The following is a 15,578-nucleotide window of genomic DNA, read 5'->3' as shown; positions in this document are numbered from 1 at the left end:
AAGGTCAAAAGGAATTAAGTCATAAAAATAACACTCAAATTTCAACAAAAGCAACTCTCAAGTTGATGAATTATGGAAGTAAATTTCAAATTAAAAAAGAAAAGAAAAGAAATATTGTCTGCTCCATTGCAAAAATGAGGTTATTAACTTATAAGAATGGCTCCTTTTCTTCGGATCTGTAACGCTACGGCCCACCGCTAGTAGATATTGTCTTTTTTGAGCTTTTTTTTTTCGAGTTTTCCCTTAAAGTTTTTAAAACTCGTTTACTAGAGAAATGTTTCCACACTCGTGTGAAGGGTGTTTAACAATCCACCCCCTTCAAGGCCCAGCGTCTTTCTTAGCACTCGTTCCTTTCTCCAATCGATGTGGGACCCCTACCAAATCCATCTCCCTTCAGGGCCCAGCGTCCTTACTGGCACGCCACCTCGTGTCTACCCCCTTCAGGGAACAACCTCCTCACTGTCACATCATCCGGTATTTGACTCTAATACCATTTGTAACGACTCAGGCCCACTGCTAGCAAATATTGTCCTCTTTGGGCTTTCCCTCTCAGGCTTCCCCTCAATGTTTTCCATGCCCCAACCAATATGGGGTCTAACAAAATCACTGGACGTTATGCCAACAAGGACATTAGCCCCTAAGAAGGGTGAATTCAGATTGTAAGATCCCACATTGGTTGGAGAAAGAAACAAAACAATTTTTATAAGAGTGGAAATCTCTCCCCTAACAAACGCGTTTTAAAATCATGAGATTGACGGTGATACGAAACAGACCCAGACGAACAATATCTATTAGTGATAAATTTGAGTTAAACAACTAACAAATGAATTTACCCTTTCAAACAACGGGACGAGTCAATTTTGTTAACCCACTTACCCATTTATCAAAAGCAAATCAAAATTGAACTTGAATTCCACCAATGACTTCCAAACATGACGATCTTCAACCCTTTTGGTATCAATTTCTTTGCACATTTTCGCATTTGTTTATGTTCCTCTCCTTTTTTTTTTTTTTTTTGCCTTATTCAAATTGTTATATCATTAAAGTAATGAATTTAAGGTATTGATTAGGTCACCATACGTTTGTTTTTTTGCCCAAATGAATCTCATGGCTTTGCCGTAGACGCTTTATTCACTACCAATATTGCATCATCCCTCAATTCGTTGTTTTCCTCAATTAGGCGTTACCTGAGTATATGTGATGTATCGTCATATTTAAATACGGATTATTAATGAATAAAATTGACCTAATTTTTGTACCTAATTTCATCTCGTGTTTTCTTTTTTCGCTTTTGTTAGGTGGAAGATCAAATAGATCTGGGTTTATGTTACAAAGGGAACGTGATTCGTTTTCACGTGTTTTTTTAAATTCTAATGCTTTATTTCGGAAAGATTTTATATTTTGTTTTATTAATACTTTTGACCCATTTGAAAAAAAAATAAAACTTATAAATTATTATTATTAGTATATATTTAAAAAAAGGGCAAATACGAAAAAACTTATTTTTAATTATCTTACTTTTTAATATTGTAAAGATAAAAATAAATTAGATAAATCATAAAAGAATTATGTTGAAAAAGAATTTATAATTTTTATTATTAATAACTAAAATATTTTTAAATTTAATTATTTCATCAGTCAATTATATATTCAATTATAGCACCGACAATTTCAACTAATTAAATAAATATTAAAAAAAAACAAATGATAATGCGGTGGAATATTGTAAATGACGAGTAATTAATTAATTAATTGTTGTAATAAATAAATAAATAAATAAATAAAATTTAAAACAAAAATAAATTGTGAATTTATGTTTGAAAGGGTAGTAATGACTTTTGCACATCGCATTGAAAGCTTCCAAGCTGTAAGTTGTGAAGTGGGAAATCTTATCACATGCCTTTGATAATCATTATGATGATCCTCTCTACCATTCTAGTCAATATTGCCCCAATTTCTTTATATATATATATATATATAAATGATAAACGGATAAGGATTTGGTATCTGATATTCCCGACATTCTCGTGACATCTTCTTCGACATAGTTACGTTACTTGTTGTTTCTAAGAGTGAAAGTTTTATCTCTACAGACCAACACGAGTTCTTCCAACATGTTTTGTTATCACTCGGTAAAAATTCTGAGAAAGTCACCCAACGTAGAATTGCTCAAAGCAGAACGTGCTTAATCGTGAAAAAAGGGGCACATTGTTGGTATAGGTTAGTGACTTTCAATTCTTTTAAATTTTTCTTAATCATTCTATCTTCAAGATTGCTCTCGTTTGAATGTGGTTTCGGTTCATTCATGTACTTGTAAATTAACGTTTTTCAAACAGAATCTGACAAGAGATGTAAAGTTATATACTTATGAAAGATTAAGGTTTAAATTTGTAACGGCCCCAAAGAGGGTAGATTGGGTGGGGGTCCCACATTGATAGGAGAAAGTAACGAGTTCCCGCGAGCACGTTGGGCCTCGAAGAGAGGTGGATTGTAAGAATCTCACATTGGTTGGAGAGGAGAACAAAACACCTTTATAAAGTGTGGAAACCTTTTTCTAGAAGACGCGTTTTAAAAACCTTGAGCGAAAGCTCGAAAAGCCCAAAGAGGACAATATCTGCTAGCAGCGGGCTCGGGTCTTTTTTTTTTTTTTTTGGTCAAAGATGCATTTATTTATTTATTAAAAGGGTAGGCATGTTATTGAGAAGCATTTAGTTATTATATATTAAAATAAAGAAAAAAGTGTGTTAATAATTGAAGATTGCCAACTCAAAGTGGTGGAGTGTGTTGTGTGGGTTTGAAATCAATGCAAAATGAAGAACAAACTTCTTCACATGCTTTTGTGTCAATATTCCCATGCCGGTGCTTAATACAAAATTTCAATATTAGTTTTAAAATACGTATATCTTAACAAATTGAATTACTCCCGTTCAGAAGCGGGTTGTGGAAGTTTATAATTTTTTCATCTATATTTTAGAATTGTTTATATATAAAATTTTCTTCTACAAATGCAGATACTTGAGTAAAGAATGAGTATATGAATGAACCAAGACCGCATTCAAATTAGAGCGGTTCTAATGATAGGATGACTAATAAAGGCTTAAAATAATTGAAAATGACCACCTATACTAATAAGGTACACATTTCTTTTCAGTGGCTTAATTATATGAAGTTCATGGTTAAACATGCTTTGCTGGAAGTAATTTTATGTTGGGTAACCTTGGAATTTTCCTAGTATACATGTGAGTGAGGAGAAAGCATCATGAAAGGACTCGTGTTGATCTGTGGGGATAATCTTCACTCTTAGAAGTGAGAAAGGACTCGTGTTGATCTGTAGGAATAATCTTCACTCTTAGAAGTGAGAAAGGACTCGTGTTGATCGGTGGGGATAATCTTCACTCTTAGAAGTGAGAAAGGACCCATGTTGATCTGTGGGGATAATTTTCACTATCTTCATTCTTAGAAGTGAGAAAGGACCCTTGTTGATCTGTGGGGATAATCTTCACTCTTAGAAGCGAGAAGTGAGTAATGTGATCATGTCACTAGAGATGCTCTAATCCGTTGTTCATCATGTCGCTTTCACAATCAATTCTTAAAAACCGTCCAACAAACATGTTCCAAGAATTAGATATCCATCTTTCAAAACAACAACCTAATAGAATTAAAACATAACATAGCAATGATTTCGACACGAAATTCTTTTAAGCCAAACATCATGAAACCAAATTCATGGCAAATAATTGAAGAACATTCAAAATGGGTTAGGAGAAAGAATAAAGTGCAATTACAAAAAATGTTGAGACACTAAATAACAAAAATAAATAAATAAAAATCTCCATTGATGATGGCCATTGAAAAGCTTGGTGCATGGTTCACTTTGTGTGGCCACGCAAGAGGACTTTTTGTGAAAAAGAAAGGCAAAAACCAAAAGAGCCGAAAGGCCAACCTTTGTTAGTGGAACTTATGTACCTTCCATATTATTCCTCTACACTTCAACCTCTCCATCTCATCCAAAGTACCCAACAAAGCTAACATTGCTAACCCTAGACGGTTCGACATGACGATTATCTTTTTGATTTCATGTTGCAAAAGTGTTCGGTAATGAATACTGATGAGAGATGTTGACAATACGAACATAAGCACCGTTGGTTTGAGAATAGTTTAACAAGTTTCAGTTCATCGCTAGCAGATGTTTTTTGAGCTTTCCTTTTCGGACTTCCTCTCAAGGTTTTTAAAACGCGTCTACTAGAGAGAGACTTCCATACCCTTATAAAGAATGTTCGTTCTCTTCCCCAACCAATGTGGGATCTCACAATTGAGCAACTGTAACGACCCTAAATTTCTACATACTCAGAGTCGTTACTAACGTCTCATGCTCATCTATAATGCGGAAATATAACTCTTACATGAACATCATTATAGCGTAAACTTCGAAAAACGCTTAAAAGAACTTATTCCCTGGAAAACACGACCATGTTTAAATACAAATTACTGAAATTTAGAGAAAATAAAAGCAATACAAAATAATTGAAAACAATGAAATGCATAACAATCTATTCTAATAACCTATAAATTTAAATATGAATCTACGTGTCACAGTCTCTGCTCGCGATGTTGCAGTCCTTCGTACAAGTGCGCCTTGCTTTTACCTGAAAAATGATATAGCACACGGCATGAGTACTTCGAAGAATACTCAGTAAGTGGCCCCATGGGATCTCACAATTAATTGTGAGATCCCACATCGGTTGGGGAGGAGAACGAAACCTTCTTTATAAGAGTGTGAAAACATCTCTCTACTATATGCATTTTAAAACATTGTGGGGAAGCCCAGAAAAGAAAATCCAAATAGGACAATATATGCGCGGAGTTTGAGCTGTTACACATACTTTTTCATTCTAATTCAAACCAAGTTCACTGATATCGTGTTTTTTCATGGCTCGTTTCAAAAGGACGGTTTTCCTTCCATCGACAAATGATATCGACACTCTGTGTGTGAGCGAGAGATAGAGACGGGGTCGGTTTTGGACTTGGGTGTCGTATTATCTTCAAACAATGCAAGCTAAGAATCTCCATTATTAGGGGAGCAAAAGAGGGAAATTGTGGACAAAAGGAGGTGGAGAAGCTGGATTCTTTGGTGGGAATAATTTGCTTTGCTGTGTTTTTTAGTGTAATAAAGAGAGTGTTTAGGTTTAGAGTGAGAAGAAATTAAAGGGCAAAGGAACATATTATGAAATGGATGGTTCCAAGTGCAAACGTACTCAATAGTGGATGCTCCAATGGTCCAATAACCTAAAAGAAAGATTGTGATTGTAGGACAACGTACAATTTGCTTGGATTTGCCTTCACTTTACAAAGAGTTAGGACCATTATTTGGCCAACCCCATTTCGAGAACGATGGCTTCTCTCCCGTCTCTCGTCTCACGGATTTTGACAATATGATTCAAAAGTTCGAAAAGTTCGAAGTTTGTAAACTTGAATTTCTGTCGTAAAAATAGTGAAAACCCTAAATTCTGGGAGCTCTGGATAGTCGTTAAATAATATTTTTAATGTCTAGGGTTTAGTTATTTAGGATGATAGGTTTTTCGTATCCAACTCCGGTGGATAGATTTTGTTTGGATTTGCCTTCTCCTCTTTCTACAAAGAGTTAGGACCATTATTTAGCCAACCCCATTTCAAGAACGATGACCTGTCTCCTGTCTCACGAATTTTGACGCTATAATCTAAAAGTTCGAGAAGTTTGAAGTTTGTAAACTTGAATTTTTGTAGTTAAAATAAAAACAGTGAAAACCCTAAATTTTGGGAGCTTTGGTTAGTCGTTTAAAAAAATGTCTTTAATGTCTAGGGATTAGTTATTTCAGGAGATAGCTTTCTGATTTCCAACTCGAGCTGATAGGTTTTGTTTTGTTTACAGATTCGAGAAATCCATATACTTAACAAATGTAGACTCGACTCGACTTTTATGTTCCAAATTCCATAAACGTCTTGTTCCTAAACCAAACGCTTTCTTATTGGAGTTTTCTTCTGAGGAATCAAACGTGAACTTTAGCAAAGTTGTATGCATGCTTGAATGGAGAATATATTTGTACGTTTTTGGAATGGTCAATTTACGCTGAAATAGACTTAAAGCTCGGTTCTTTTATTTTCTAATTGAAAAATATATTCTTATGAGAGTAAAATTATAAAAATAAATAAATAAATATGATTTAAAAAGTAAAAAAAAATTGGAAAATTTGTTGCCATTGAAATAAAACCAAGAATTTTATTGGATGGCCATAAATGGATTATTGACTATATTCTAAACCAATTTCAACCACATCTCTCAATAATATTCTTCCCAATTTTACCCTCCAAAAAATGTTCCTCTTTTTCCCTTTCTAACTCAAATAAAGTAGAAAGAGAGAGAAGGTGAGAGAATAAGCAAGGGTATAACGGTAATTTCACTAAAATTATAGAAATATTAATAAAGGTAGCTATAAAGACAATGTCCAAATTATTAAAGGAAAGTTGCTATTCAAATAATATATATGCTTCCATCAAAATGGCTTTCCTCCAAAAATAATAATAATAAAATAAATAAAAATCTTCCAACTTTAACCTCACTCTCTTTTTCCTTTTTATCTTTGGTGATTAAAGGGTACCCTTATTTATACACGACGTAAGGAAGCCGGTTCAAAAAGGACATCCCAATCTCGTTCATAAAGAACATAGTTCAAAAGTATCATGATCGGTTTAAAATAAAGTAAGAACAAAGCATTTTTTCGGTTCATTTATGAAGATATTGGTGAACCGATTAGGAAGAATCTGTTGACTATATTTTAATGGTTTATATGAACAAAGAGGGGGTGACTTCACTCATACTCTCAATTTGATTTTTGCTCGGTCATCATCCCGATTAAAAAGGAGGAACAAAAGAAATAAAAAGAAGAAGAAAGTTAGGTTATGACAACACAAAAGGTTGCACGTATTATCTTTATATATATATATATATATGTATATGTATATGTGAGATCTCACATCGGTTGGAGAGAATAACGAAGCACTCCTTACAAAGTGTTGTGGAATTCTCTCTCTAATAGACGCGTTTTAAAACTGTGATGCTGACGGCTTGGGCTGTTATAAAATATATATATATATATGAGATCCTACACCGGTTGGAGGGGGCACGAAGCATTCCTTATAAGGTTGTGAAAACTCTTTCTAATAGACTTGTTTTATAACCATGAGGCTCACAGCTATATGTAACTGTAACGGCCCAAACTCACTGCTAGTAGATATTGTTCTCTTTGGGTTTTTCCTTTCGGGCTTCCGCTCAAGGCTTTAAAATGCTCTACTAGGGAAATGTTTCCACACCCTTATAAAGGCTGTTTCGTTCTCCTCCCGAACCAATGTGGGATATCACAGTAACGGAGCAAAATAGACAATAATTTCAACTTTATCTTTTTAACTTTCTCATCTATTTTTTTTATAATAATTATAATAATTAGTAGACTAATTAAAAAGGAAAGAAAAAAGATTCTCATTGGAAGACAAAAAGATAATTAATAAATAGAAAGACAAAAAGCCCACAATTAAAGGGTTCATTAGCAAATTGGCTTTAAGCTAGTTTTGAAGGGTCAAATTGCAAAGACGAAAATGACCCTTATCAACTATTTCACTATCACTCTCCTTACCCTTTACACTATCGACAATTTGGATGGCTAATATATCATTTTCTTTTTCTACTCGTTTCAATATCTTACCTCTTGCCCCTTAGTATGGTCATCCCGATCCAACTTAGGTGTGTAATTCTCGAGTTATGATTTGTTGTCGTCATCCAACAGCTAGGTAGGCTCAATATATAGCTTAAACTAGGTCAAATTACAAGTTTAGCCCTTCAAACTTTCAAAATTGTATCGAACAGGTCCTTTAACCATTATAACATGTATAATGGGAAATGGGTTTTATTCGTATAGTTTAATAACTAATAGATCACTGTAACATCCGAGTAAATGTAGGGTACATGAACGAATCAAGACCATATCTAAATAAGAGTGATTCTAAGTATATGATGGATAGCTACTACAAATACCAACAGTGTGCACTGGCTTAGAGAAATTTTGTATTATGCGACCGCTCGAGAATTTTCTTACAAAATATGCTAAAATGACCACGGTACGAGTCTATTGTGATATATTTCACTGTTAAAAGCATATCAAGACAGAATAGGTAACACGATCACGTCGTCGAGGATTCAATGATAACCCAGAATTTCAAATCACAGAATTTTCTACAAAATCAAATTTTTAAGAACCCATTAAACCCGACTCTTAAATTTATGAAATTTTGAATTACGTAAACATATAATTCAACATTAAAACTAATTTAAGTGGTTGACCATATAAAAATTAAACATAAATTTCAAAAGCAAAACATTAGTTTAGATGGTAAATTGTCCATAATTGTTAGTTTTTTTTTAATTGTGCTTTTATGGAAAGAATATTTATTAAAAAGCTTAAATATAGAAATCTATTTTTTATTATTATTATTATTATCATCATTAACAAAATAAATATATTATTCATTTTTCTCTTGCTTACTACAAAAGAATCAATTAGGTATTATTCTTCATATATATATATATATATATATATGGTCACTAAAAGTTTATTTTATTCTTTATTATAATATATTTTTGGTAATTTTACTTTGGTGTTATGCATAATATATTCTCTCCTATATATATATATATATACAAAATTTAAAATTGAAATTTATTTATTTAATTTAACTTCAATTTAATTTAAATTTTTAAATAGGTTAAAGCAATAATATTTTATATATATATATATATATAATATGTTTACGTTAATCTATGCAATTATTGGAAGTTAATTTGGTTTAAAAGCTTAAAAAAATGGATTTAAATAGTAATAAAATTAAAAGTGGAAATATTTTAATTAAATGAAAATTAGAAGTTGGGGATGAGAGTGGACTTTTTATTAGGAATTAGAATAATCTGAAAAAGAATATTAAATTAAATGGATTTTTTAATTAAAAGAATAAATGGGGGATTGAAGCGTGAAGGGCAAGAGGAACCGACTGTGTGGTAAGAGAGGACACGTGGCGGAATTTGATAAGGTTATGAGAAGATATTTGGAAACTGTCACAGGGAGGTTAGGAAAGAGCGGTGTGTGCTTGAAAAACGCGTGTACGGTACGGAGATTAGGGGTCCCTTGGCCGGTTAATGAGGGATTCCTAGCGTGGCTCTGTCACTGACAATCCACTTTGGCACGCGCCTCTATGATCAAAATTTTAACATTTTAAATACCCAACACAATTTTATTATATGCTAATTTATTTAATTAACTATGCATTCGTTGTAACGGCCCAGATCTACCGCTAGCTAGTATATATTATCCTGCTTGGGCTTTCTCCCGCTAGCAGATATTATCCTCTTTGGGCTTTTCCTGGTTTCCATACTCTTATAAATGGTGGTTTGTTCTCCTCCTCAATCAACGTGGGACATCACAATACACTCCCCTTCGGGGCCGACCAGTGTCCTTGCTGGGTACTTTTTCCTTCCTCCAATCGATGTGGGATCGTCCCAAATTCACCTCCCTTTGGGGCCTAGCGTCCTTACTGGCACACTGTCTCGTGTCTACCCCTTTTAGAGAACAGCGAGAAGGCTTGCATATCGTCCAGTGTCTGGCTCTGATACCATTTGAAACGACCCAGATCCACCGCTAGTCGATATTGTCCTCTTTGGGCTTTCCCTTTCGAGCTTCCTCTCAAAGCTTTAAAAAGCGTCTGCTAGAAGAAGGTTTCCACACCCTTATAAATGGTGATTTGTTCTCCTTCCCAACCAATATGGGACATCATAGTCGTCAACCCGTGATTTGTTCTCCTTCCCAGCCAATGTGGGACATCACAGTCGTCAACCTTGCGATTTTAAAACGCGTCTTTCAAAGTTATGTAGTGGAACCGAACTAGTACGCATCTAGATACTATCATTATTCCCTATTACACCTTTGCTAGAGAAAGGTTTTCACACCTTTATAAAAAATGATTTGTTCTCCTCTACAATTGATGTATGATCTCACAAAACAATTAGATATTTAAATTTTCCTGCCTCCAATTAAACTCACAGACATCCGTCTAAATAAAGCAAAATGGATAAGGATTATTATGCCTAAGATTGATGATTAAATGTCTTCATAAACTCGTAAACTTTGAAACGTTTAATAAATTTTTAAATTTTAAATTTTATGTTTAATATATTTACCTGCTTTCTTTATAATAGAGCGTAAACTATAAATATTGTGTAGATACTCAATTTTTTAAAACCTAATAGTTAAAAATTTATTAGAGACGAGTTAAAGTTTAGGTCCTTGCTTTTATCGGTAAACATCGACCCACCATAATATAAACCCTATACTAGACAAGTATAAGATTATCGAATTAATTATATTTTTAAAGTATAGATGACGTAGAATGCTAACAAAATTTTATTTTTATATTCTTAGCTCAAAAAAATGTTGTCGGGTTAAAATTTGAGTCTCCGAAATAATAAAAGAAAAAGTTTATAATAACCTATTATATTCATGTTATTCTATTCTAATTTGTATTAAGGTATATTGAGCTCACTAACCTCGAAAGAAATTGATTTTTAAATAAATCTTAAAATCTTAATTTTATTCTTGAAATAATAGTTGACTTATAAAATTTAGAGGGCGTAAATTTTAACTGTAACGTTTGGATTAAGTCATAACCTAATTTTCGGATCGGTGGGATTCATCCAATTAAAAAAATGTCAACGAGAAAATTGACAAAAATTTTCGGCTTTCTAAAAATTTAACTCTGCCCAAATTAAAAAAAAAAAAATCAAGCTGGATGGATTATCGGGTCATATGAACTCTCTAACAAATTTAAGCGGGATACAAATGTTTATTTAGGATTTTTTTAAATAAAAAAATTAAAATTTTAAACTTTCAACTTTAATTTAATAAGTTGATTATTAATTAACCACATGTCATGTTAATTGACCATTAAATTTTATTTTCCTCAAGCGTGACAATAATGATAATAATAATAAGAGCCTACTAGATAAAATAAAAATATTACTTTAAACATATCATGCTTTCATCAATTTTTGGCCTATTATCCTTATTTATTCATGATATATAATATCGTATCGTCATCGTTCATGCTACTTCTTAAAGAAATTATTAATATTAAAATAAAAAATGAGAACTTGATCGAACTTTTCTTAATGTTTTGGAAAAAAATTTGTAATTTAACTTAAACTAATTCAAACATTATAAAATCGAACAAAATATTAAGGTTGAATCAGTAAACTTTTGAATTTGTGTCAATTTAGTCACTAAACTCTGTATCCATTACGACATGATCACATTACTTACTCTTCACTTTTAAGAGTGAAGACGATCTACGTACCAATACGAGAGGTCACCCAACATAGAATTGTTCAAAGTAAAGCACGTTTAACTATGAAATTTCTATGGTTGATGTAACGTTCCAAATCCACCGCGGCTCACCAGCCCAAAGAGGACACTAGTGGTGGATCTGGGTCGTTACAAATGGTATCAGAGCCAGACACTAGACGATGTGCTAGCCTTCTCGTTGTTCCCGGAAGGGGGGTAGACACGAGGCGGTGTGCTAGTAAGGACGCTGGGGCCCAAACGGAGGTGGATTAGGGGGCGTCCCACATTGATTGAAGGAAGAAAAGAGTGCCAGCGAGGACGCTAGGCCTCGAAAGGGGGTGGATTGTGATGTCTCACATTGGTTGGGGAGGAGAACAAACCACCCTTTATAAGGGTGCGGAAACCTTCCCCTAGCATACGCGTTTTAAAGCCTTGAGGGGAAGCCCAAAAGGGAAAGTCCATAGAGGACAATATCTGCTAGCGGTGGATCTAGAGCGTTACAGTTGGAACCACTGACCACTGAAAAGGACAGTGCGCATTGTTGGTATAGATAGTAATTTTTCAATTCTTTCAAGTATTTTTTGCCCATCTTATTCTCAATATCGTTCTCATTCGAACGTAATTTCAGTTCATTCAAGTAGATAGTAATTTTTCAATTCTTTCAAGTATTTTTTACCCATCTTATTCTCAAGATCGCTCTCATTGGGACGTAATTTCAATTCATTTAAGTACCCCTGCAATATTAATTATAAAAAGTATGTAAACCCCGGTTAAAAAATAAAAAGTTGATTTTCCCTTTCACCGTCATTATAATTATCGAAACTAAATCAACAAACAAAATAAAAATTAGAAAAACGCATCCGTGACTACCTGCAATATTAAAATTTTATGAATATCTTATAAAAATATTATATTTCATCAAATTAGACGAAGTATGCACGTAAACGACTCGAAACTTTCTAGATAAAATAGAAAAAAATAAATAAATTTCAATTATGTAATAATTTATTTAAAGGCAATCCCAAAATGTGGAATTATGATTAGCAGTTTATAAGGAAAAAACTGTCCCCTTTTCACATGTTAGTCAAGAAGCTACATTTGTTTGACCAAAAAACCTACCAAATTGGAAAATGTGTCAAATTTTAATAATTACTTTAATTATTTATTTATTTATTATTATTGTTGCCTTCCATTTTAAGCACTCTTGAGATTCATGTTTTTATGATTATTACATAATATGTTCATAAAATATGGGTTTTCAAGGGATTGTTTAATTTTTAAGTAATGATATTATTGTTTTTGTTTGGTTTATTATTAGCTTTAAAATATCCTAATCTAAGACCTAATCTCATTATCATAAATTTTTAGAGTGTATGTAATGTTTATGTAGCATCCGAGACCCACCGCTTAACAAAATTATTGTTTCTAGACCCACCGCTTAACAAATATTGTTGTTTTCGAACTCACCGTTTAATATATATTTTGTCGTTCCCAGACCCATCGCTTAACAAATATTGTCATTCCTAGACCCACCGCTTAACAGATATTGTCGTTATTTTTCTCAAGGTTTTTAAAGCGCGTCTGGTAGGGAAAGGTTTCTAATTGGCTTCCGTCTAGGTTTTTAAAACAGGTATGTTAGGGGAGGTTTCCAAATCCTTATAGAAGGCGTGTTTTAAAACGGGTATGTTAGGGAGAGGTTTCCAAATCCTTATAGAAGGTGTGTTTCATTCTTCTTCCCAACCGATGTGGGATCTCACAATTCGCCCCCCTTCGAGACCCAGGGTCCTCGCTGGCACTCGTTCCTTTCTCCGATCAATGTGAGACCCCCACCAAATCCACATCCCTTCGAGGTCTAGTGTCCTTACTAGCACATCGTCTGGTGTTTGGCTCTAATACCATTTGTAACAGTTCAAGCCCACAGCTAACAGATATTGTCCTTCTTAGGCTTTCCCTGTCGAGCATTCCCTTTTTAAAACGCATTTGTTTGGGAGAGGTTTCCACACCCTTATAAACATTGTTTCATTCTCCTCCCCAACCGATGTGAGATCTCACAGCTTCATACCCAAATTTTGGAATTCAAATTCTGCACCTGTGTGTCCTAGCTGTAACACGAGAATAAATTAGAAGTACATAAATGAATCGATGCTACATTTAAATGAGAGTATTTGAGTATAGAATGAATAAAAAAGACTTAAAAGTATTGAAAGTCACTATTATACCAACAAGGTGTACCTTTCTTTTCAATGACTCAATCATAGGAACTCTATAGTTAAACCGGTTTTACTTACTCAATCATAGGAACTCTATAGTTAAACTTGTTTTACTTGGAGTAATTCTATGTTAGGTGATTTTTTATAATTTTCCTCGGATGCATGTGAGTTAGGACAAAACATGTTGAAGGGGTTGGTAACGTGACCATGCCGTGGGGGATGCCGGGGCCATCAGGTGCCAAATTCGAATTTCAAATCATGGGCATGTATCGCTACTCTGACATTTCTCTACAATATGATCACATTACTTTTGGCTTCTAGAAGTGTAGACTATCCACATAGACCAACACGGAGCACCTTTTTGGTGTCAGTAATAACTTTCAATTCTTTTAATTATTTTTTAGTCATCCTCTAATTTAGACGTGTTCAAAGTTCATTCATGTACCTTCCTTTACTCGGGTGTCACATTGTAATTGATCAATCGCTAATGAATAAGCATTCTTGCATTGATTTTTTTTTCTCTACACCAAGAAAAGTAACCTTAATTATCATTAATATGCCTAGAATTTTGTGGTTCCTATCATAGGTTATTGCATCAGTTTTCAAAGTGATATTGAATTTCTCTTAACAAAGGTTTTGTTAATAGTTCTTAAACTACCACGAGCTCTTTCGTAGCGATTAATAGTTGTTGTTGTAGCTCGATAAAACCGTTGCTAAGAATCCTACGACTTCTCGTACAAAACATTATATTTTCATTTATTATGCATTAAATATAAAATTGCAAAAGCCAAATTGTTCGAAGAGGTTAAGGTTGTACAAATGTTTGGCTTATTAGTACCACTTGTTTGTCGTCATCTAATTGTTCATTATTTGTCATTGACATATCAAATGTTAATCTCATTTGATACATTGAGTTCGTGTTGTCAAATTGTTAGAAATGCAACAAATTAATGAAAGTGAGTGTCTGACGCAGTTCTCATTGTTCTTCGATGATATGATGTTATGAGATGAATTCACGTAGTGTACTTCCATGATTAGATAAATTCACGTAGTGAGAGTCCTGACCCAATAAAGTGCACATTCTTTTTCGGTGGTTCAATCATAGAAACTCAAAAGTTAATGTGTTTTGCTTAGAGCAATTCTAGGTTGGGTAACCTCGGAATATTTTTCCTATAAAACATGTGATTGAGAACAAAACATGTTGAAATGATTCCTGCAGGTCTATAAGGATAATCTTTACTTCTAAAAGTAAGAAGTAAATGACGTGATCATGTTGCAACGGTTGTAGGGGAATGTCAGGACTATCAAGTATTCGACCCAATATGTACGATTTATAACAACCTAAGCCCACCGCCAACAGATATGACGTGACCATGTTGTAACGGTTGTAGGAAAATGCCCGGATGTCTGGACCATCAAGTGCCCGACCCAATACGTACGATCTGTAATAGCCCAAGCCAGCTGCTAGCAAATATTGTCCATTTTCACCCCTTACGTATTGACATCAGCCTCATAATATTAAAACACTTCTATTGGGGAGAGCTTCGATCCAATACGTACGTTTCGTAATAGCCCAAGCCTACCACTAACAGATATTGTCTGTTTTGATCCGTTACGTATCGCCGTCAATCTCACAGTTTTAAAACGCTTCTACTGTGGAGAGGTTCCCACCCCTTATAAGAAATATTTTGTTCCTCTCTCCAGAGATCTCACAATTCGCCTTCTCTCCTTTGGGAGCCATCGTCCTCGCTGGCACACTCCTTAGTGACTGGATCTAATACCATTTGTTATAGTCCAAGTTCACTACTAGCCGATATTGTTCGTAATGATTAATAATAATGACGTGCAAGAAAGTCTTTTTGTTTATACCGAAAAAAATGTAATAAGGAAGAAACTAATTGGTTAGAGATAGCCGACCTCTAATATACCTCGATCATGAAACCAGTCTTTC

This window comes from Cucurbita moschata, unplaced genomic scaffold, assembly GCF_002738365.1.
Source record: "Cucurbita moschata cultivar Rifu unplaced genomic scaffold, Cmos_1.0 Cmo_Scf00006, whole genome shotgun sequence".
In the NCBI taxonomy this organism is placed as follows: domain Eukaryota; kingdom Viridiplantae; phylum Streptophyta; class Magnoliopsida; order Cucurbitales; family Cucurbitaceae; genus Cucurbita; species Cucurbita moschata.
The sequence above is the reverse complement of the archived record's forward strand: the minus strand, read 5'-3'. Positions refer to the sequence as shown.